General features: G+C 45.3%; 1 protein-coding gene across 4 annotated transcripts in view; it reads left to right on the forward strand.

Moving 5' to 3' along the window:
- Positions 1 to 3,041: 3,041 nt before the first annotated feature.
- SPTBN1 (spectrin beta, non-erythrocytic 1) overlaps positions 3,042 to 23,387 on the forward strand; it is a 298,156-nt gene continuing 277,810 nt past the window's right edge. For all 4 annotated transcript variants that reach the window (XM_073628569.1, XM_073628572.1, XM_073628573.1 and 1 more), the window contains exon 1: positions 3,042 to 3,194. The gene's annotated coding sequence lies outside the window, so the exon portion shown is untranslated. The remainder of the gene's footprint in view (positions 3,195 to 23,387) is intronic.

Genomic DNA, 23,387 nt, shown 5'->3' on the forward strand with positions numbered 1-23,387 from the left:
TTTGTACAGACGATCGCATTTTCGGATAGGAACTTTTCCCGACCGAAAAATAGAGAACATGCTTGCAATCTTTTGCTGGCTGGAATTCCGCCAGAAAAAGACCGATGGAGCGTACACACGGTTGCATTTTCCGACAAAAAGCTCTCATCGGAGTTTTGCTGGTGGAATTTCTGATCGTGTGTACGCAGCATAAGGCTACTTTCACACTGCAGCACCTGGCTGCTGGAGCTAAAGCGCTGCTCACTTTTTGGCTCCTTTTTAACTGAAAAAATAGGGTAAAAAGACTCTATTTGCGGCACTTTCACCACGCTTTTAAGGCTTCCCATTCATTCCAATGGGCAGGGCGTTTTGTGTGGGAGTGTGCAGAGGAGGCAGCCGACAACGGACGCCCCATAGTAAGTCTATGGGTGACGTCACTTCCCATTCATTTCACATCCGTTGTTGGTTCTCTCCTGCACACAGAATCCGCCGCTGGAGATCGGACCAGAACGGCTACAGAATAGGTATGTGGAGAGACTTTTTCTTTATGGGGCTAGATACTGTAGATTAGATTTAGAATCTATCTGAGAGTAGGTTTAGAGATAGGAAATGTGAACGAGGGCTAAGGTAACTCCACTTTCGTGGGGAAAAAAATGAGCAAATAAATAAAAAATAATAATAAAAACAATATAGCGTATTCATTAGTGACACAAGTCATCTTACACACTGTTGCCTAAAAATACAATCTTTTTAGGCATAGAGGCTTTTTTTTATTTATTTATTTTTTTTAACTGATGTAAATGCAGACCATTGTTTTCAATGTGCCTGTACACACAAGTGAGTAAGCGTGCGCTGCATTTAGATCACTAAAAAAAATTATAGCGGAAATCTACATTGCCGGTCAGTATTTTTTGCGTGTATATGCAAATACACATAATAATACGCACATATGCCACACTTCATTATAATGAAGCTAGAATCATTTTTATGCTTGTGTGTGCATTCTCGCAAATACGCACAAATTATATAAAGCCCATCCCTGTTTTTATTCTGCCAGGAATGGCTGATGCTCATACATCAGGCCTTAGGTCTGGTTCGCACGGGCTGAATATCGGCCGGTTTAACAGAAACTGACTGTTCTGTAGAACAAGCATGCCAGAAAAACATCTGCCGATTGGCGACCGATATCGCTCGCAAGCCAATGGGTATGAGCTAGCTCTGACTGCTGTGTTTTGGCGGTAGGGGCAGTCCTCCTATCAGAACACAATAGCTCAGCGGGGAGATCGCTGTACTAAAATAGCGTCGTTAGTGCTAGGGTTGCACCGATACCTATACATGTAGTACTTGTACTCGTATCTCCAAATCTCATCCTGACTCTACCCCACACAATGGATGATGCATCGGCTGAGCAGTGGTGATGAGAACCTGCAGAAGGTCCATCATTATTCCTCCACCCCATGCATTGGATGATGCATCTGCTGGGCAGCGATGATATGATCCCTGCAGAAGATCCATCATCCTGCCTTCACCCCATGCATTGGATGATGAATCTGCTGGGCAGTGATGATGAGCTCCCTGCAGAAGGTCCATCATTATTCCTCCACCCCATGTGTTGGATGATGCATCTGCTGGGCAGCAATGATATGATCCCTGCAGAAGATCCATCATCCTGCCTCTACCCCATGCATTGGATGATGCATCGGCTGAGCAGTGGTGATGAGAACCTGCAGAAGGTCCATCATCCTGCCTCTACCTATGCATTGGACAATGCATCTGCTGGGCAGTGATGATGAGCTCCCTGCAGAAGGTCCATCATTATTCCTCCACCCCATGTGTTGGATGATGCATCTGCTGGGCAGCGATGATATTATCCCTGCAGAAGATCCATCATCCTGCCTTCACCCCATGCATTGGATGATGAATCTGCTGGGCAGCAATGATATGATCCCTGCAGAAGATCCATCATACTGCCTTCACCCCATGCATTGGATGATGAATCTGCTGGGCAGTGATGATGAGCTCCCTGCAGAAGGTCCATCATTATTCCTCCAGCCCATGCATTGGATGATGCATCTGCTGGGCAGTGATGATGAGCTCCCTGCAGAAGATCCAGCATTATGCCTCCACCCCATGCACTGGATGATGCATCTGCTGGGCAGTGATGATATGAGCCCTGCAAAAGGTCCATCATTCTGCCTTTACCTATGCTTTGGATAATGCATCTGCTGGGCAGTGATGATGAGCTCCCTGCAGAAGGTCCATCATTATGCCTCCACCCATGCATTGAATGATGTATCTGCTGGACAGTGATGATATGATCCATGCGGAAAGTCCATCATCCTGCCTGCACCCCATGTGTTGGATAATGCATCTGCTGGGCAGTGATGATGAGCTCCCTGCAGAAGGTCCATCATCCTGCCTTCACCCCATGCATTGGATGATGCATCTGCTGAGCAGTTATGATATGTTCCCTGCAGAAGGTCCATCATCCTGCCTTCACCCCATGCATTGGATGATGCATCTGCTGAGCAGTTATGATATGTTCCCTGCAGAAGGTCCATCATCCTGCCTTCACCCCATGCATTGGATGATGTATCTGCTGAGCAGTTATGATATGTTCCCTGCAGAAGGTCCATCATTCTTCCCCCACCCCATGCATTGGATGATGCATGTGCTGGGCAGTGAAGAGATGATTCCTGCAGCAGGTACATTATCCTGCCTCCACCCCATACATTGAAGTTGCATCTGCTGGGTAGTAATGATCTGATCCCTACAGAAGATCCATGATCCTGGCTCTATCCATGCATTGGCTGATGAATCTGCTGCACAGTGATGATCTGATCCCTGCAGAAGCTCCATGATCCTGCCTGTAGCTCATGCACTGGATAATGCATCTTGCTGGATAGTATAGTAAATGATGAGCACTCAGTGCTGCAGGGGAGTGATGTGGGGGGGGGGTGGAGTCCCTCTGCTGACAGAAGGGGGCGGGGCGTGTGTCCTGGTCTCCCCGCAGTACCCGTCATCTTCCTGTAGGTGTCGCTGTGGCGGTCGGTTTGCGGGCGCTGTCTGTCCCCGCCCCTCTCCGGGAGGAATCAGTGCAGCTGTTGCTGGTGTCGGAGGCTGCGGATTCCTCCGGTCACTCCCTTCATTTCATCCGTGATCAGAGATCCGGCGGCTGCCTGCCCCGACCTGCTCCACACTTCACCGCCCTCCAGGTAGGATGCATGGCCCCGGGTGCGGAGGAAGGGCATGCATGGCTGCTCTGCACTGCTGGGGGGATGGATGCTCCGGGCGCATCATTGTATTGCAGCAGATCGGTCCCCCTCCTATGGGGGGAGGAGAGGGGGACCGGGCGGGGGGGTCTGCATTGTGCTGGAATAACGGTCCGGGGATGGAGGACAGGCGTGGTCCTATGGGGGGGCACCGAGCTGTATTCTTCACTGACCCCCCCCCCCTATAATGTGACATTCTGGGGGTCTCCTCCTGTACATTGTTGGATAGATGCCATGCAACCCCCTCCCCCCCATCCCTTGTTCTGTATTGTATGGGGGATGATGGGAAATTGCAGCAAAATGTGGGATTTTGGAAATTGCAGCTTTTGCATTGGACAGGTGGGTGGCGATGTCATTGGGGGGTGGGGTGGAGCTGGCACGGCACTGGCATGAGATAATGGGGGGGGGTACAGGGCACGGCATTGGTTAATGGGGGGGATACAGGTCACGGTGTTGGCATTTTAAGGGTTAATCGGAAGACACAGGCCATGGTGTTGGGATGACATGGGTTAATGGGGTGTTACAGGTCATGGAACTGGCATAGCGTGGCGGGGGGGGGGGGTACAGGGTATGGTGTTGGCATGGCATTTCAAGGTTTTAATGTGGGGGGAGGATACAAGTCAAGCCATTCATTGGCGCAGCATAGGTTAATAGAGGACATATCATTCGCAAAGAATAGCTTTACAAAGGGGGGCAGGCCAAGTCATTGACATAGCATGGGTTAATCGGGGGAGGGGGGGGTCTTACCTTTTGGTGTGGCATGGGTTAACGGAGGGGGTGGGGGGTGCAAGTCTTGCCATTTTCACAGCGTGCGTTAACAGAGGACACAAGTCACGCCATTGGCACAGTATGGGTTAATCTGGGGCACAAGGCATGTCATTGGGACAGCATGGGTTAATGGGAGGGGCACAGGTCATGCCTTTTATCTCAGCATGGGTTAATTGGGGACACAGCTCTTGTCATCTCACAGCATGGGTTAACACAGGGGACGTGGGGCATGTTGTTAGCACAGCATGGGTTAAAAAGGGGTATAGGTCTTGTCGTTGGCACAGCATGGGTTAAAAAGGGGTATAGGTCTTGCTGTTGGCACAGCATTGGTTAATGGCGGAGGGGGCACAGATCGTATCAATGGAACATCATGGGTTAAATGCGGGGAAACATGTTATGCCATTGGCGCAGGGACATGGGGCATATCATTGGCACAGCATGGGTTTAAAGGGGGGGTGACATGGGTCTTGCCATTGGCACAGCATAGGTCAAAAGCAGAGGAGGCACAGGTCTTGCCGTTGGCACAGCATGGGTTACAAGGGGGACCCAGTTCGTACCATTGGAACATCGTGGGTTAAATATGGGACACATGTTATGCTATTAGCACAGGGACTTGGGGCATGTCATTGGCACAGCATAGGTTAAATGAGGGGGACACGGTTCTTGCCATTGGCACAACATGGGTTTACTGGGGACACAAGTCATGCCACTGGCACAGTATGAGTTAAGGGTGGGGGGGACACGTTGGCCATCCCCAAGGCTTCGTCTGGGAAAGGATCACCTGGGTGTCTTAACATTCAATGCAGCACAAGGTTTCCATGCGCCGCTGCTGAGGATGATGCAGCACTCTGCAGCAAACTGACAAACCCCAATGTGCTCCTTTGCTGCTTACATGGACATAGGCTGGGGGAGGGGGGGGTGCCTGTCCTAACCCCACCCCAAGGGTGGGTAGAGGGGGCTACTGTCCTAAATGCCCCCTTGTACTTGGTAAGCGGTGCCTGCGCCCTGATTTACTGCTCTAATATTAAAGCTCCGGGTGCTCTGTAATGGCAACAGAGTGTAGCTAGCTTACTGCTTGTCATGGTGCCCTGTAATGAAGGCGGTGGGGGTGGTTAATTACAGTTCTGCAGATTTAATGCGGTCAAATGGAGACAGATCCAGTCTTGAGGTCTGCTAAATTAACCCTCCCCAAACTGTTTACGCCCAAAATTGATCTTGTGAGCTAAAATTTGGAAAGGGCAGATGAGGAATTTACTAAAACAGGTGCAAAGAAGCTCGATCCCTAGTGGGGCTCCCAATGGTGAACAGTACTAGAGACGCCTGGGAAGGTTCTCCTTGATCCGGGTCATGGTATATCTAGTAGTAGTTAGTCCCATTCAACTGGACTTGTTCTGTAATATTGAAGATGCTTCGTGATACAAGATAGACTTGATTAGTTTCATTACAGCCCTATGATTGGGCCGGAGGTAGTTTAATCTAAGTTGGCTTTTTTTATATGATTTCTGGGCAAAGATATAGATGTTATGGATTATGATAGCATTTCCCATTGTAGATCTGTTCCCTGTGTAATGTAACTATTGGTGCCTACTGCATTGAACATCCTGTTAAACTCATTAGTTTACATCGGGGCTGGTCAAATCTCAGGAGCTAGGTAGCCAATGTTCCTCAAACATAGCTGCATCTAACCTTTTAAGGAGGAGGTCCTACTCCAGAAGGTTATAGGGGTTCCTTGAGCATTCTGCCCTTTGGAAAGTAACAACTCATAATCTTTTTAGCCCTCCGTAAGGGGAGATTCTTAATGACCAAAAATGTAAGGAGCAGTTGTCCCAATGGCCGCTAATGTAAGGGACGTTCTTCTCAATGGCCACCAAAGTAAGGAGCATTCTTCCCAATGAGCGTCAAACAAATATATCGAGAGCTGTAGATATAGTGATTTACAAGCAGAGGTTCTCTGAGACCAGAAAAGCTATTTTAAAGTGTTCCTCAATGTTCATATGGTTGAGAATGGCTGGTCTAGTTGGTCTGAGAATGGCTGGTCTACTTGTTTGGAGTTGGCTCCTGGATTGGCCAGACTGGCTCCCAAATCCAAAAATATATTTTTTTCACCTAGGGTTTGTGATCCTTAACCCATGATCTGGAGATGGCATGATTCCTGTAACTTACTGTGTAGCTAGTAACATCAACGGAACTACAAAGTTACGAGCCAGTAACTTATTGTGTAGCTCATTACATCAACTGAACTACAATGTTACAAGCCAAACAGTTTGAACATTGCTTAGACTGTTTTCCATAATAGCCATCCAGAATGATGAAAACTCAGCACCTGCTGACTGCAGTGGTGGAATGCAAGGAGGGTATGCTATGTGGAGGTAGTGGATGGGTGGGATACTTCCCAGGCGTGGCAGGATGCATGACATTCCACTTGCAGTGCATTCCGGCTTCATTAAAGGACAAATCCAGGAAGCATAAATCTTTAGAATAGGAAAGTGTAATGTAGTTGATAACACTTGTCGTTATGCACCCCACCCACATCTTCAAAGTGGCCCTTCCCAGTCCATGTGTGTTCCCCGCCTGTTCATGGCCAGAATTAGTTGTAGATCCTATAGATTTTCGGAGGGGGCTTTTACTGGCAGATGATCCTTTTGCAAGGCAGGGTGATTTACTTTATATACCTTCCTTTATTTGCTACGGAGATCTATGCTTCCCAGACCTGGCTGGGAAAAGTGCTTTTGGTCCGAATCACCAGTCAAGATTTTTTTTTTTTTTTTTTTTTACTGCTTATAGCTGATGGGAAGTTGAATTATTATTTTTTTGATTATTATTGGTTTCTGTGCAATACTGTTTGATCATCTTTCTTGTTCTTTGCATGGCCTTAGTAAGTAAACTTGAGAGTATTAGAATTAGATGTATGTCATCGATGTATCTCCAGAAAAGCAACATTTACTGTTTTGTCCGTGGTGATCATAGTTCTGCCTTCTGAATTTTTCTTTTTTTAATTTTTTTAATGCTTTTTTTTGCAGTTAGACTCCTTTCACACTGAGGCAGTTTTCAGGGGTTTTAGCGCTAAATAGCGCCTGTAAAGCGCCTGAAAACTGCTTCTCATGCCTCCGAGTGTGAGGCGTTTTTGGTTTGTGGTGTTCACATGCAGTGAAGATCCACTTTAAGTGTGACCAGTTTGGAGACCCGAATCTGGAGCATCTAAGGACACGTTCTCTAGAACGTTAATATTCACCATCAATTTATTTTGCTTGCGGGACGGGAAAAAGGCTATATGCAGTGCTCCTAAACCTCCCCTGACCATTGGAATGAATAGGCAGCGATTTGAAAGCGGCGCAACATTGGTGCTTTTAACCCCTTCTTGGGGGTTAAAAGTTCCCCGCTATCAGCTGAAAAATGCTGCTAAAACTAGAAGGGCTTTACCGCTAACTGACCTGCCACCCCAGTTTGAAAGTAGCCTTAAAGTGGAACTTCACTCTCCCAATCAACATTGAGTATTTGTAATCCTGCTGCTGCTAGCATTAGTAAATCGATAGGCAGGTATATTATATTTACTTGTGTTTAAACTTTTTTTTTTTTAACACTCCTTTAGGCGGTAATAAATGCTTTTTGTTTATCTATTTTATCTTCTATAATAAGGCATACCTGTAGGTACTGTAAATCTCTTCTAAACGTGCACCGTTTAGGAGATATTTACTTGTGAAGCTGCCGGTGATATCACCAGTGTATGTGCTCTTAAGGGATGGCATACCTGTGCCGTTCCTTAAGAGCCCCCTTCCAAAAACCGCGATTTTTCCCTAGTTTACTACCGCTTTCAGTTACTTCCTGGTTTCTTGCTTTGGCAAATGATGTCCTACATCCTGCGAGTCTTCAGGAGTGGAGGAGGGGTTGTCTCTGCTAAGGACACACTCCTGCATGCATGCCTGAGCTGAGGGCAGATAGATTACAGGAAGTAAATGCTACATGAATTATTTGCCCTTACGCATGATGGCCAGAGCCAGAAATGTTAGGGGGTGTTTTTCAAAGTGATTTCTCAGCAAAATAAAGCATGGAGACATGGATGGGTGGAAATTGCTTTGAATATTAAAAATGAATGAAATGGCGTTTATGGTGTTTGGTGCTCAGATGCAGTGAAGATCCACTTTAAGTGTGACCAGTTTGGAGACCCGAATCTGGAGCATCTCGGGACACGTTGGTTTTTGGTAATTCTGAGAACTTCTATTGAACGGTTTTCGATGGAGAACTGCAGATGTGTTTATGACTTCCATAAAGGTTTTTGTTTAGTTATTCTTGAATGAAAACTGGTTTTGGATGACATTTATGGAGAATGCCTTCCTCCTTTTGCAGGAAGTAATTTACATTTCTTTTCAAGGGAAAGTTGTTTTGAAGTGTGTGTGTGTGTGTGTGTGTGTATATATATATATAATATATTTCCAGGCAACCAACCAGCAGGTAGCAGGGATATCTGCTTCAAGGTCCCAGCAGTGTGAACCGGGTTTAAATTTGAAACAAAAGGCAAAACATTTGTTTATAGATCTAAAAAATAAAATATATAACCCCGCCCCTGCCCTTTTTTTTTTTTTTTTGCATACTGCAGCTTGAAAAAGCTCAGTACAGCATTTTATTTTACTGAGCTAAAATGTGGCCCATTATTTACAATGTGCCTGTGCACACAGGCGCATAAACAAGTGCCGAGTATTTCTCAGTAAGAAAAATAGGAAAATCTGCATTCCAGGTCAGTATTTTGCGTCGGTGCATGTAAATGCATGCATATAAACATACCGTATATACCCGAGTATAAGCCGAGGCACCTAATTTTACCACAAAAAACTGGGAAAACTTAGAGTATAAGCCTAGGGTGAGAAATGCGCAGCTACTGTAAGTGGAAAAGAGGGTCAACAATGCCCATTTGCAGGCCCCACTGTGCCCATTTGCAGGCCCCACTGTGCCCATTTGCAGCCATAGGTCCCCCAAACTTCAAACTTGGTAGTTAAGGGTTCCTAGATGCCCCCTAGCTGCAGCCAAAATTTAGGGTCTCTGGACCCAAAGGGTCCCGAAATGACATTGCTGCAGATGGACACAGTTGACCGATTTGTGGCCCCGTATCTTGGGGCCACTTGGTGCTAGGAACCCCAAATTTGGTGTGCAAACCCAGTGGAACTAGCACTACAATATATCTAAAGCTGGGGTTCCTAGCACCAAGTGGCCCCCAGGTACGGGGCCCCAAAGTCGGTTTGGAAAATGTCAAGCACTTTTCTGCAGCAGAGAATGACATTTTCCAAACCGAATTTGGGGCCCGTATCTCGGGGCCACTTGATGCTAGGAACCCCAGCTTTGGATATGCTGTAGTGCTAGTTCCACTGGGTTTGCACACCAAATTTGGGGTTCCTAGCACCAAGTGGCCCCAAGATACGGGGCCCCAAATTCGGTTCGGAAAATGTCATTCTCTGCTGCAGAAAAGTGCTTGACTCGAGTATAAGCCGAGGGGGGCATTTTCAGCACAAAAAAAATGTGCTGAAAAACTCGACTTATACTCGAGAATATACGGTAAATGGATTTTTTCCCTAGGCAGGTATTGTGCGCGCAAATGCACAAACAAGCATATGTGTGCAAATTCACGCAAAACACCTTAAATTGCAGCCAAAAAAGCAGAAGCTCAAGCATCAGTACCGTGTGCAAGAGGCCTTATAAGTGATCACATTCCCTCTGTTCTCAGCTGCATAGGAACGGGGGGAGAGAGAGAAACGGCAGTACACTGAGCTTCCCATTGACAGGCTGTGCAGGAGGGGGAGTGGGGTCAGGACAGTCTGCTCATTGAAAGAGAGCAGGCTGAGTTCCCAGCACAGAGAACTGACCACATTGCTCTTCCGCTTAGTGTGATCAGTTTTTAATAGGAAAGCAGAGGGATTGGCGGGAACGCCAGAGATTTCACATAAAGGAATACAAAGAGAACAGGAGACTCTCATACAAGTACATGGTACAACAGACACATATCAGGAATATGAAATGCTGGGGTAACAAACGCTTAGTTCTCTGTGTTCCACTGCAGCTCAAATTCTGAATTCTGTGTAACTTCCTTTTTCTCTCTCTCTCTGCTTTCCGCACACCCATCGCACTTTCACTAGAGGTTTTCACCTGATTTGGTGGCTTTGAGAAGGTTTTCAGTACTTTTATGCTTTCTGTATTCAGGAGATGGCCAGTAGCCTGCATTGGGTGTGTGTTTGAAGTTCTGTACCGTATCACAAGCAGGGGTTCTCACATTACCAACACAACTAGGGACTGAGGTGGACTGGTGCACTGCAGCAATCCCTGGATGAAGAGCAGAAGTGCTGAGCAGGTAGCCTGTGCCCCCCCCCCCCCCCGTATGCTTCTCAAGGTTTGAAGCCCTCAGACAAAAGAATTCCAGATGCTTCAGATGAAAAGGCGTTTCAAGTTTTGTTTTTTCTCCCAATAAGCAGCTGCAGCATGCTGCAGGGTAGGATTCTTACTATCTGTGTAGAAGTAACCGTCTTTCTGCAGAGGTCCAACATGTTCCCTGCTGAGTCGGGGTCACCAGAGTTACTCAGTTAGCAGAGAACCTAAGTTTTGCCAATTGCCGAGCTTTAGGTTTGACTTGGGGGTCTCTCTGCCGAGGTCCAACACCCCCCCTGCAGACTAAGAGGTGTGTCAGAACTCTGCAGAGGGACCACTGCATCCACATAGGGAGCAAAGGTCCTTCTCTACAGCATGCTGGTTGCTTTCAGAAGAAAATACACTGTAAGACTTTGCACACCTTTTTGCTTTGAAGCACCTGGAATTTATTAACTTCCTGGGGCCGGCCGCACGCATATATGGCGGGTGGGCCTTAATGCCGTGTGGTTGCATATATGTGGGCCTGTTGAAACAACTTACCGTGCTGAGAGCAGGCTCCCAGCACGGTAGCCGGTGGGGATCGGTAAGCTCCCCCCCCCCCCCCGATGCATCCTTGTGATTGGGAGCTTTCAGATCATGTGACCACGGAGACAGCCAATCACAGCAGTCACATGACCCGAATGCCCACCCGCCTCCCGGCTTTTAGAACTCTGAGGCCGGGTTCGCATGACATCCGAGTGTGACCGAGTGGAGCCGGTTCACACCTGTCCGGTGGAACTGTTATAGTTGATTTCAAATGCCTTTCTTGCTGACCCTCTGGCTTCAATGCTTTCTTATTCACTGACCCAGAAAAAGTATGGAGGTCAAAAAAGTCCTTATCGGCATACCTGTTCTGGTTCAGTGATTCAGAAGTCAAAGAATGGGCTTTACAACCAGGCAAATTAATAATTTCACTAGGGGAAGGCATCAGTTACTTGTATTGTCAGCCCACAGCAAGAAATAAGGAGCGAAGTGACCATGCATTGCAGAGATGTACTGCATATAGTATTTACTTTGCTCTGATATACGAGTTGGCCCCCATTCACACGTGATCTATTTGGTGCATTTCTGAAAGAGTGACATCGGTCATCATGAAGATTCCCGTTCTACTCAATTGTGCCCATTCACACCTAAACATCATGCTGCCACTTGTCATGCAAAAAAACACATGAGTGTTTTTTGGGGCTGAATTGGGCGCTTTTGGCCCCATAGACTTCAACAAGTGTGTCTAGAATTAGGTGACACAAGCATTTTAGCTTGTGTTTGCGCCTAAGAAATGGCCTACTTCAAGCAACCTCAGGACTTAAAAGAATGGAAGCCTCAGGAGTGTCCATGCTGGATGTGGGGACTTGCATCCACCTCGTGAGGGCCCTCTATGACCCCAGTGATTCCCATTACTAGAACGTCTACGACCCCAGTGATGGCAGTTACTAGAACGTCTATGACACCAGTGATGCCCATTACAAAAACCATGGCAAACAGTGGAGGGCCTGTGAGGAAGTTGGCATAGTGGACATGGCTCAGGAGCTCCAACAGCACAAGACACCACAAAAACCAGGGAGTAGATACAAGGATGACACATGATGTCTCAGAGAAAACTCTTTTTCCATAGGCTAAAACTTAAACGCATAAAAACGTGGATTTGGGTACAAAAAAAAGCGAAAAATGTTTCAAAGTCACCTGAAACTGCTCATGGTCAAGTGCGAATGGGGGCTTAAGCTTTGACTGGTAAACTGATATTTTTTTTCAAGCTACATGGAGTTTACATTTTTGGAACTGTAACTAAAAAAAACTGTTAGGCAATTAATATCTAAAATACTTAATGTTTGCCATAAAATTTATAGTGTATATACTAGGTAAAATGAACCATTATGATAAATTTGGTATAAGAAGCAGACATACCTGTTGAACTCGTATCCAGTGAGGTATCCTTGGTGCGGAGCTTCTGATCTCGGTGGCAAGCAGCATTTTTGGGGCTCTTGACTTAGGCGGAGAACCATCTTGAAATAATTAGCCGACATCTTGCCTTTTTGTTCTATTTGATGTAATTGCCACTTATTAATTAACTGCTATACAGCCTTGTAATGAACTGAACACACTTCCCTTTCTGGATTCAGTTAGGAAGGCCGTCTGACTCTATTAGTTTTTGTTGGCAGTAGTTTTCGGTAAAATTTGGCATAAATAAACCTTAGTACGGTGAGACCGGCCCCGTTTTTATACATTGGGATCTGTGTTGGTCCCCATTGGTTTTATATTGTTGTGACAGCTGCTAGTGACCCTGATTCCACAAGTAGATTTCCCCTCCAAGTTTACTGGACCCAGCAGGACACGTTCCATCACGTTGTGGCTTTTTCTTTTAGTATTTCTATCCAAGGATGTCAATTTTTTTTTTTTTTGTAACGTTCTAAAATTAAGGTTCTCGTTCTTGAAGAAACTTGGTCATGCTAGAGGCAAGTTCAGAGATATAGTATGTGCTGCTATTGCTGAATAATTGGCAGAATAAAATTTGAGTTGGGTAACTTTTTTGTAGCCTTATAGCCTTCCCTGTAGGTACAAGTGCAAAATGGGAATTTACTACCACTTTAAAGTATGTATCTGGACAAAATAAAATAAAAAATATCCAGTACACATCTGCAATACCTGCACATCTCCCTTTAAAAACACGGAGTACAGAATTTTATAACTGTTTATCCTGCCACAAATCCAATGTGATTCCACGTTCTTGTTGACTGACTGACAACTCTGTCTTTGCTGTACTGAATTGCCCACCATCTTTATCAGCCCGTTTGAGTTCTTAAGAGGGGAGATCTTGAGCATAATACACCCTAGATATGGGTGTAATATGATGTTGTTCAGCCGTTTTAGTCATGTCCGACTCTTCCTGACCTCATAGACCATAGCGCGCCAGGCTTTTCTGTCCTCCACTACCTCCCAGGTCTTGCTTGACTTCACGTTGTTTTGTTGAGGCTATCTATCCATCTGGTTTTCTGTCGTCCTCTTCTTTTTTCCTTCCATGTTTCCCAGCATCAGTCTTTTCCAATGAGTCCTCTCTTCGCATTAGGTGGCCAAAGTATTTGAGTTTCAGCTTCAGGATCTGTCCTTGCAGTGAATATTCAGGGTTGATTGCCCTCCAAGGGTCTTTCAAGAGTCTTCTCCAAAACCATAGTTCAAAAGCATCAATTCAATTAATAATACTATGTAATATGTAACATACTCCAAAAGGTGAACTTAGCCTTTAAAGTGATATATGGTTGGTTTGAGAATCCTCTTTATAGGGGAACCCCCAAAAATAAAAAAAATCCTAACACTGGTCCCTGCCTCAAAAGTACAATGGAGTCCAACATTGTCTTGCTTGAAGCAGAAATTGAGTTGAGCTGTTTTTTTTTTTTTTTTTTTTTTTTTCTCCAGTGCCGCCATCTTTTACAGAGATCCGACGCATGCACAGACATTCCGCAAGTGTCTGCCAGGTCTACGGAATCTAGCAGAGATTCCCATGGCATGTCTACACACATCATGTCCTGCACATGCGCAGACGCAATGAGGACGGTTTACTAAAACTGAAGAGTGCAAAATCTGGTGGAGCTCTGCAAGGAAACCAGGTTTCCAGATTTTTTGTCAAAGCTTAATTAAACAAGCTGAAGTTAGAAGCTGATTCGATGCAACTGTGCACAGAAACCAGTTTTGCACTCTCCAGTTTTAGTGAATCGGCCCCTATGTATAGTGCATATTTTAAATGACCTCTGCTTGGGCATTCTGTGCTTACTGGTCTGTAGTGCAGCAAAGTGATTGTGCTTTACTGCTTCTGCTAGGTGACTAGTGATTCTGCGGTCTGTCCACTTTCATGGAAATCGGTTTGCCATCTTGTGATGTCAGCCTGACACTCTCTTGTTTTGAAAGGCAGTCGATGGACCAAATGTCGCCTAGGCCTGGTTTACATAATGGGACATTCATATGACAGCTGTGGAAATGTTTATCAGTTGGAATGACAAATGTGAATTAGGACTTCCATTCTAAGTGCTTAGCATTGCTATCTGGAATAGTTGCAATTGCAGACATTGGCATACCGTGGCTAAGGAATGTCTCAGGCTATTCGATTGATGGGCAGCTGTCTACAGCAACTCCATTGGACAAAGCTATACTAGGATTAGAAGTTGTCTGAATTGACCGCTGGGTGCAATAAAAGGTGTGATGGACTTAAAACTCCCAGGATTTTATTTTTTGCCCCAACCCCCCCAATCCTTGAAGGAAAAAAAGTGCCAATCCTTCACTCTCTCTCCTAATGCATTATTACGTGATTGTTTGGTTATTGGTTAAAGCAGATCTAAAGCCCAGGGATGTTTGACCTTGGTACCTTCTCTGCTTGCTAGCCCAGCCCTCAAGGTAGATATCTATCCTGTCAATGTCTTGAACAACTTTAGAATATATAGGATAATCAATACTGTACTTAGTATGCTTTGTACCTGTACTTATATATTTTATTTATTATTATTATTATTATTATTATTATTATTATTATTCCTAGTGTATAGCCTTCCTGTTTGCACTCCTGAAGAAGTGGGGAACCGTCAAACATGTTGAGAGTTTGATCCATTTATTTCATATGGTGATTGGAGGTATCCTCAACTCTAAGTGATCCCCCAATTGAGGTGTCATGACCACTTGGCGGAATTTACCATCTAATGCTCAACGATTTTAAAGTATAATGTTGATTACATGTAAAATAAACTTGTTTGATTTTAATTAATAATGTTGTAATGTTTTATGACGATACCGGTAAATTCCTACTTGCCCCACTCCTTTCCTTCTAGATTTAAACCAGATCTTCACCCATAATTCAAAAGTGCCTTCTGTCGTCCCCGCCTCTACCACCTGTATAGTGGCTTTCTTCTTTTTTTTTTTTTTTTTTTGTTCACCCCCCCCTTTTTTTTCCCCTAAGAAAAATAGAAAAAGGGTCCTGCCTCCAATACAGCCTAGGTGAATGATGTGTTCTGTACCCGCTATCACATATATCCTAGGAGGCCTTATTGTTTCAATGACGGAGCAGAGGGGCAGGACCAAGTGGCACATCATCGGGAGGCCTGCCTGCTAAACCTAGAACAGCCAGCGGGCCTCTCGATGAGAGAAGCAACATGGCGGTGCGAGGCAGAGTGATGGCAAGGCATTAGAGGATCTCAACAGGACAATGCTGCATCTGCTAGATGAGTATCTGAAACATGCTTATCCCAACTCCTGGTAAGCAGGGGTAAAAGGGAAAAAAAAAAAAAAACGGGATTGGGTGGAGATCCATTTTATTGATCTATTTGAGTAAAATTGGGACTTTTTTTTATTGCTGTATATTTTAATAGTGTGTTTTTTTTTTTTTTTTTCCTGGAGACTCAAAGCATTTCATCTGATGTTGGGGAAGGCGGTGATGCATCCTTGTTGAGCTTGCTAAGTAGACTATCAAACTAGGGCCAATTTTGAGCAGGAGCAAATTAACTTACCAGCATGTCTTTGGAGCGTGGAAGGAAATGGGAGTACCTGAAGGAAATCCATACAAGCACATTAAGAACGTGCAAACTCATTGCTAACCGCTAAGCCCACTGTGCTAACCCATGACTGACTTGTGAAACCAAATGTCTCAAATTTAGCAAGGAATTAATATATTGGTTTATGAAACCAGCTTTTTTTTTTTTTTTTGCTATACCATGTTTGATTGGAGGCCTTAATTGCTGTGTCTAATGTGTAATGTTATCAAACATCACCCACACGCGCACACACCTATGCAGTCTCCTCTTCCTGCTTCATTTCCCATTTTGCATTTGTAATAAACAAAGCTTTGCTCTTTATTAATTTATGGCTGGAGAGTGTAATGACTTTGATGGGGATGGCAGTCCTAGCTTAGAAATTGTTTGTTGCCTCTTAGAAATTAGTATTGGAGTGGAAAAACGCTATACATTAGATAGAATGGGCTTTGAGTATTGAAAGCTTTGTAATGGAGGTGGCAACGTAGAATATTCCCATGTGGAGATCTTGCATGAGAAATTTTTCAAGCAATATGTCAGGGCTTATGAATTCCACCAAAACTGAGTGGAATAAGCCTTCACAAAGGTCAACTCTACAGGTGCTTTGTGGTCATCTACACATGAGAGCAAAGGTTCATTATAGGTACGTTCCTGGCTCTAAAATGATTTGTGGAGACGAAGACGGGTTGCTACGATGGGAGCTTCCATGGGTTCAGTTCTTTACAAATTTTGCTGGTTTTAACATTATGAAAATACAAGCATTAAAGGCTGGTGGATCAACGTAAGTCTTTCATCAATAGTTGGAATACCATGTAACAGAATATTTACAAAAAGGCATCAAGGTCCAAAGACATGCTGGTAGGTTAATTGGCTCCTGTATCAATTGGCCCTAGTATGTGTATGTATAAATGTGAGTTGGGGACCTTATACTGTAACATCCTTGAGTGCAGGGACTGATTTGAATGTGGAATATACACTCATCATCCACTTTATTAGGTACACCCTGCTAGTACTGGGTTGGACCCCTTTGCCTTCATTCTTCCTTGCATAGATTCAACAAGGTGTTCGAAACATTCCTCAGAGTTTGGTCCATAGTGACATGATAGCATCACGCAGTTGCTGCAGATTTGTCGGCTGCACATCCATGATGCGAATTTCCCATTTCACCACATCCCAAAGGTGCTCTATTGGATTGAGATCTGGTGAGTGTGGAGGCCATTGGAGTACAGTGACCTCATTGTCCAGTGGTGAGATGATTGGAGCTTTGTGACATTATCCTGCTGGAAGGAGCCATCAGTAGATGGGTACACTGTAGTCATAAAGGGATGGACATGGTCAGCAACAATACTTGGGAAGGCCGTGGTGTTTAAACGATGCTCAATTAGTAGTAAGGTGCCCAAAGTGTTCTAAGAAAATATCCCTCCCCCACCACCACCATTACACCATCAGCCTGAACCGTTGATGCAAGGCAGGATGGATCCATGCTTCCAATTTTACGACAAATTCTGACCCTACCATCTGAATGTCGCAGCTGAAATTGACTTATCAGACCAGGCAACGTTTTTCCAACTTGACCGGCCTTCAGAGTCCTGACTTCAACCCAATAGAACACCTTTGGGATGAATTAGAGTGGGGACTGTGAGCCAGGACTTCTCATCCAACATCAGTGCCTGACCTCACAAATGCGCTTCTGGAAGAATGGTCAAACGTTACCATAGACACACTCCTAAACCTTGTGGACGGCCTTCCCAGAAGAGTTGAAGCTGTTATAGCTGCAAAGGGTGGCCCAACTCAATATTAAACCCTACGGACAAAGACTGGGATGCCATTAAAGTTTGTGTGCGTTTTAAAGGCAGGTGTCACAATACTTCTGGTAATATAGTGTATGTGAATCAGGTGCATCTAGATCAGTTACTTGAAATCACAAAACCCGAAAATATAAATTTTATCATTCAAATTGTGTGCACGGATTGTAACCATTCTCTGAAGTTTATGACCAGCTTAAATCCATCTCTATATCATTGTGATAACAACCAAATATTTAACGTTCCTCTGTTTCGTAATAGGATGTCTTCTATCACAGCTGAGGACCCTTGTTAGAGTTTTTATCCATATTTGTGATAAAGCCTGTAAGTGCTCTTAGATTAGGGAGAGGAGATTGCATTTTTGTTAGGAATATTCTTTTCCAAACACCTCTCTCCATTCACTAATCCCTCCAGATCCCTTCTATCCTGATCACTCTCCCACACTTAGAGCGGCGTCTGCTTTATGTCAACTGGCTACGTTTCCGCCATGCACATTACTGTGTAATCAGATCGCATCCGTTGTTCAGTCGTCATATTCCAAAACATGGTGAGGTCATCATGTCACAGCCTCCAATGTTAGTATAGTCCTTTGTTCCCACGTCTTCCCAAATGTGCATGGGGCTTCTATGGCCTCTGTACGCAATATAGTGACGTCCGAAGAATTCACATCGTTCTTTTCACCAATAACGTTTTGCATCCGATGTTGTTGTTTTTTTTTTTTCTTTTTACGATTTGCTCCAGTTAGGATATTTTGGCCTCATTGTAGATCCAGGTGGTCTCCTAAGTCAAAGGGTGAATGTGCTTTTGTGTGTCCCTTTTTAACTACTTAAATAACGGGCACTTTCGCACCTTCCTGACCAGGCCAATTTTCAGCTTTCAGCGCTGTCACTTTTTAAATAATTGCGCGGTCGTGCTACACTGTACCCAAACTAAATTTATCATTTTGTTCCCACAAATAGAGCTTTCTTTTGGTGGTATCGCCTCTGAATTTTTTGCTTAACGAATAAAAAAAGACTGAAAATTTTGGAAAAAATCGTTTTTCTTTGTTTTTGTTATAGAATTTTGTAAATAAGTAAGTTTTCTCCTTCACTGATGGGCACCTATGAGGTGGCACTGATGGGCCCTAACGATGGGCCCTGAGGGGCAGCACTGATAGGGGGCACTGATGGTCCCTGATAGGCGACACTGGGCACTGAAAGGCTGCACTGATGGGTACTTATGGGTGGCACTGATAGACGGCATTGATGGGCACTGATAGCTGGCACTGATTTAACTGAGAGGCATCACTGGTGGCACTGGCAGGCATTTTGAGTTGGCACTGATTGGCAACTGCCTGGGCACTGATTGGCATTTCCCTGGTGGTCTAGGGTGGCATACCTGGTGGTCCAGTGTGGTCGGCATCCTGGTGGTCCTGGGTGGGCATCCGAGGGGGGCTGTGCTGATAAACAATCAGCACAGACCCCCCCCCCCCCCCCCCGTCAGGAGAGCAGCAGACCGGCTCTCCTCTACTCAGACGCGAGTGAGGAAAAGCCGATCAGTGGTTCTTCCTGTTTACATCGTGATCAGCCGTGATTGGACACGGCTGATCACGTGGTAAAGAGTCTGTCAGACTTTACCTAGATTGTAGTTGCGGTGTGTCAGACTGACACGCCGCAACAACGATTGCGGGGGGGGGGACGCGCAACGACTTGATATCCTGAAAGACATCATATGACGTCCGGTCAGGATATCGCAACTGCTTTGTCGACGTCATTTTGTTATATGGCGGGCGGCAAGTGGTTAAAGTAGTACTGAAGCCTTACACTTTAGATCTATATACGTCAGTTGAGCCGTGGACAGTAATCGTTTAATTGTAGAAAAGCACAAAAACATGATCTGGTGTGATTACAATCACAGCCTCCAGCTTGCTCTGCTTCCTTGAGCAGCTTGCATATTAAACATACACAGTCCCCTGATCCACTCTTTGGGAGCACATGACCCATTATGCAAAGCGCCCCCGTGCGTGTGCATTGTAATGTGGCTTCCTATGTATGTCAGGAGCGGAACATGCACACAGGGGGTGGCTCCTAGGGGTGCACCGATATATTGGCCACCGAAAGTGATTAGCCAAAATACGGGGTATCTGCGTTTTTGTCGATTAGAAAATAAAAAGATGCCACTGATGGTATGCTGCGTCACATTGACTTTAATGCAAAATCGCTTCTTATTGACTTTAACCGCTTGCCAACCAGCCGCTGTTTTGTTATAGTGCGGCAAGGTGCCACGATCCCGCGAATCGCCGTAGGTGTACATCGGGAACTCGCTTTTGTGGGCGCGCGTTCCAATTGGCCGGGGGGGGGGGTGCAGGCAATCGTTGGGCCCGGCGGACTCTGTCTGCCGGCCACCCACTATCGTTCCCTGCAGTGTGTAAACAAGGCAGATCTCTGTTTTGATGGGAGAGATCACACAGATCCTGTCTTTCTGCTAAGCATGTTATCTCAGCATGTTGTCTGCATGTTATCTCAGCTTGCAGAGCTTGGATTCATTGAATTACTTTACCAAAAATGTAAATATAGCAGAATATACAGCCTCATGCTTTATAACGAAGCTCCATTTCATGCTGAATAAACAAAATTATTACTGTATCAAACTATTTTTAGATATGCGTACTGCTTGTAGTTAAAAAAAAAAAAAAGACATTTAACAATGTATTAATGAATACAGATCTACGATAATATCAATGGGGCATATTGTAGGTTGAGTCACCCATAAACTTCTTATCTATCTTGGGAACTTGGTTAACTTTCTTCTCCTTTTTGAAGTTTTGGGTGTTCTCAATCCTCTAAATGATTTATTTTAATAATTCGAAGAGAAAAAAAAAAAATTCAGAGCAAGATTAGGAGTTCACTATTGTGCCAAAATAATACTACTAGTATTTAACATTTGTGAGCTTTATCTGCTGCCAATAGAAGCACATTTCTTGGCTCAACACAAGTACCTTCTGGCTCGTAGATCATATGGATGGACTAAATTCCTTTTACTAATTGGATAGCATTTGGTTTATATTAGTAATGTTTTAATACAACCTGTTGGAAGCCAAATACTCAAGCAGGAAACCTCGGGCTGAAGTTGCCATCCTGTAGGTCCCTAGACATGTACCAGTTCCAAAGAGCCCTGTACTCATCCTGTAGTAGGAGAAGTCGGCTTGTCTCGACTGCCTCTAGCGTTAGTACTTGGAGTACCTAACCTGGAACAAGTATGGAAATCTGAGATGTCTGGAAGTCAGAGCTCCTGATCGGCATGCATGTCCGGGGTCAGTGACTATGGGGGAAAAGTACTGGAGCTGTACTATGAGAAATGTGGAGATTGCCATTATGGACCCCCTCATGAGGATGTTGGGTTCCAGGCTGTCTCTCGCTTCTGTGTAATTTGCTGACCCCCAAACCAGCAAATCTGAAAGTCAGACTGAAGTCAGAGCTCTTGATCTGCATGCGTGTAATGGTTCAGAAACTATAATAGCTACTGGATCAGCTTGACAGCCAGAAAACTGGAGTTTTCAAAAGGGAATGTCAGCAATATCTCCATATTTTCTCAATGAGACTACATTCACATGAGCACTCCTGCACTTGGTTTATTTAAAGATGAACTCCAGGTATGTTTCTGTTGCATAGTTACAGTAGTCTAGTCGGACCAATTTAAGTATACTTATTCTTTACTTGGGCAATCCCTGTGGAAGTGGAAAATCTCTGTAGTAACCACCAAACTGCAATGATCCTTTCTAACTTCTGGATCCTGTGCCAAATGGCTGCCCTCCTGCTTAGTAACCTCAGGGGATTGCTCGTTCAATGACGGGCGCCATACAGCATTTTATGTAATGAACACAAATCTTTCTCTTATTGGATGAGGTGGAGAGGCGGGGCGTTGGACATCATGATTTCTAAATTGTCCATTCAGAGAGCGCTAGTTGGATTGAAAGTGTGTATGGCCATCTTAACTAGGGATGCACCGATATATTGGCTGCTGAAAATTTATCGGCCGAAAATAGGGTTATCTGCGTGTTGCCGATAGAATAAAAGGTGCTGATAATGGCCACCGAAAATAGAAAAGCTAATGCTACCAAGTTAGTCCTGCCTCTCCACCAAACTTGGCGCTCGGGCCCGCCCTCATTGCCCATGGTTGGCAACCAATAGCCCGCTGAATGGACTTCCTGGGCAGCCTGAACCACGCTGTCTTGGCTGTCGCGCTGTCTGGCTGGACTGTTTGAGCCAGCGGGCAATTGGTTGCTGGCCACCGTCACTTAGGACTGTCTAGTCCTCTTATTTTTTTTTCCGCCATGGTTAGGCTTGGCATGCTGTGCAGCCTCTATAGTGGCATAGCGCTCACTGGAGGTGACCTGTGTCTCTGCCCGGGCCTAGGAATCGCTTGTGGGGTGAGTAAGGGGAGCTGAAGGTAGAGGGGGAGGCCGCACTGTTCCGGGGATGGGTGTGCCACTCAGCCGGGACACTGACTGGTGGGAGGGGGGAGCGTAGACGGCCCTCCATCCGGGGTATGTGTGCTGTGCTATCCCTGGGCTTCCTTCACACTAAGCCCCAAGACCAGTCATCCCCATCCTGACCCCCCCCCCCCCCCCCCAGACCAGAGGACGTTTCGGTTTCTTGCCAAGTGCATCCTGAATTTTTGGTTTCGGCACTGGAGTTTTCATTTTAGGTGCACCACTAATTTTAACACAAATTTTGTACCGAAAATAATTTGGTGTCAGAATAGGAGTAATCAGTGACTCTCCTGATAGTAGTATGGCCTACGTCACACTGTGGTGGTCCTGTTAGTAACTCGCCAATGACAGGATCACTTGAGTGATCCTGTCAACGACAACAACTTGCAAGCGTCATGATGGCTAAGAGCGTTAAGGCTGAAGTCATATGGGGTGCCAGGGGCAGGATCGTTGAAGAAGCTGCCCGTCTCTCCCTATGGAATCACTTCCTATGCAGTGAAATGTCGATGGCCCTGAGCCCTGCTGACTCTCACTTACTGTTGGTGGGAATGACCTCTTGCTGCTCCAGCTACAAAGGGGGTGATGGACAAATGGGCCCCCACTTTACAATCCTGCCACTGGCAGTTTTGACAAACCGCCAGCATTAGGATTGCTAGTGGCAGAGTCGCCCATCTGACATACGTAAAGAGCAGCAAGTTGTTGGTCGCCCTCAGAGCAGGTGAGTGGTCTCTCTTTAGCAATAGTTTTTTAGTGTGACATGGCCCTAGGCTCAGCATGGTTTTACACAGCTGAACCTGGACACCTGGTGCTCAGATGTCCATAACTGCTAACATACCCGCACCAAAGGCTTTTATTGGGAATGGTCAGGTGTGAATAATCACACAAGCAGCCAAGAGGCTGAAACTTTTGTGGTGCACATGTGCATGTTTAAAGGCTGAGTTTACGTAAACTGGACTAGGGGCACCCAGTAATTCCAAATGCACTGCACCGTTTGTAAAAATACTGTTGACTGTAAATGCTATACTTTGTAGGCCTTTTCTGACACCCATGAAGCCCGGCCAATGTTGTGTCCTAGTTAATATCTAGGACACGGCAGGCGTTGGGCACTCGCTCCCAGCATCACGTTGCAGAGCGTGCTTAACTACTTCAGCCCCGGAAGAATTTACCCCCTTCCTGACCAGAGCACTTTTTGCAATACGGC

Source organism: Aquarana catesbeiana, linkage group LG04, assembly GCF_042186555.1.
Source record: "Aquarana catesbeiana isolate 2022-GZ linkage group LG04, ASM4218655v1, whole genome shotgun sequence".
NCBI classification, from domain to species: Eukaryota; Metazoa; Chordata; class Amphibia; order Anura; family Ranidae; genus Aquarana; species Aquarana catesbeiana.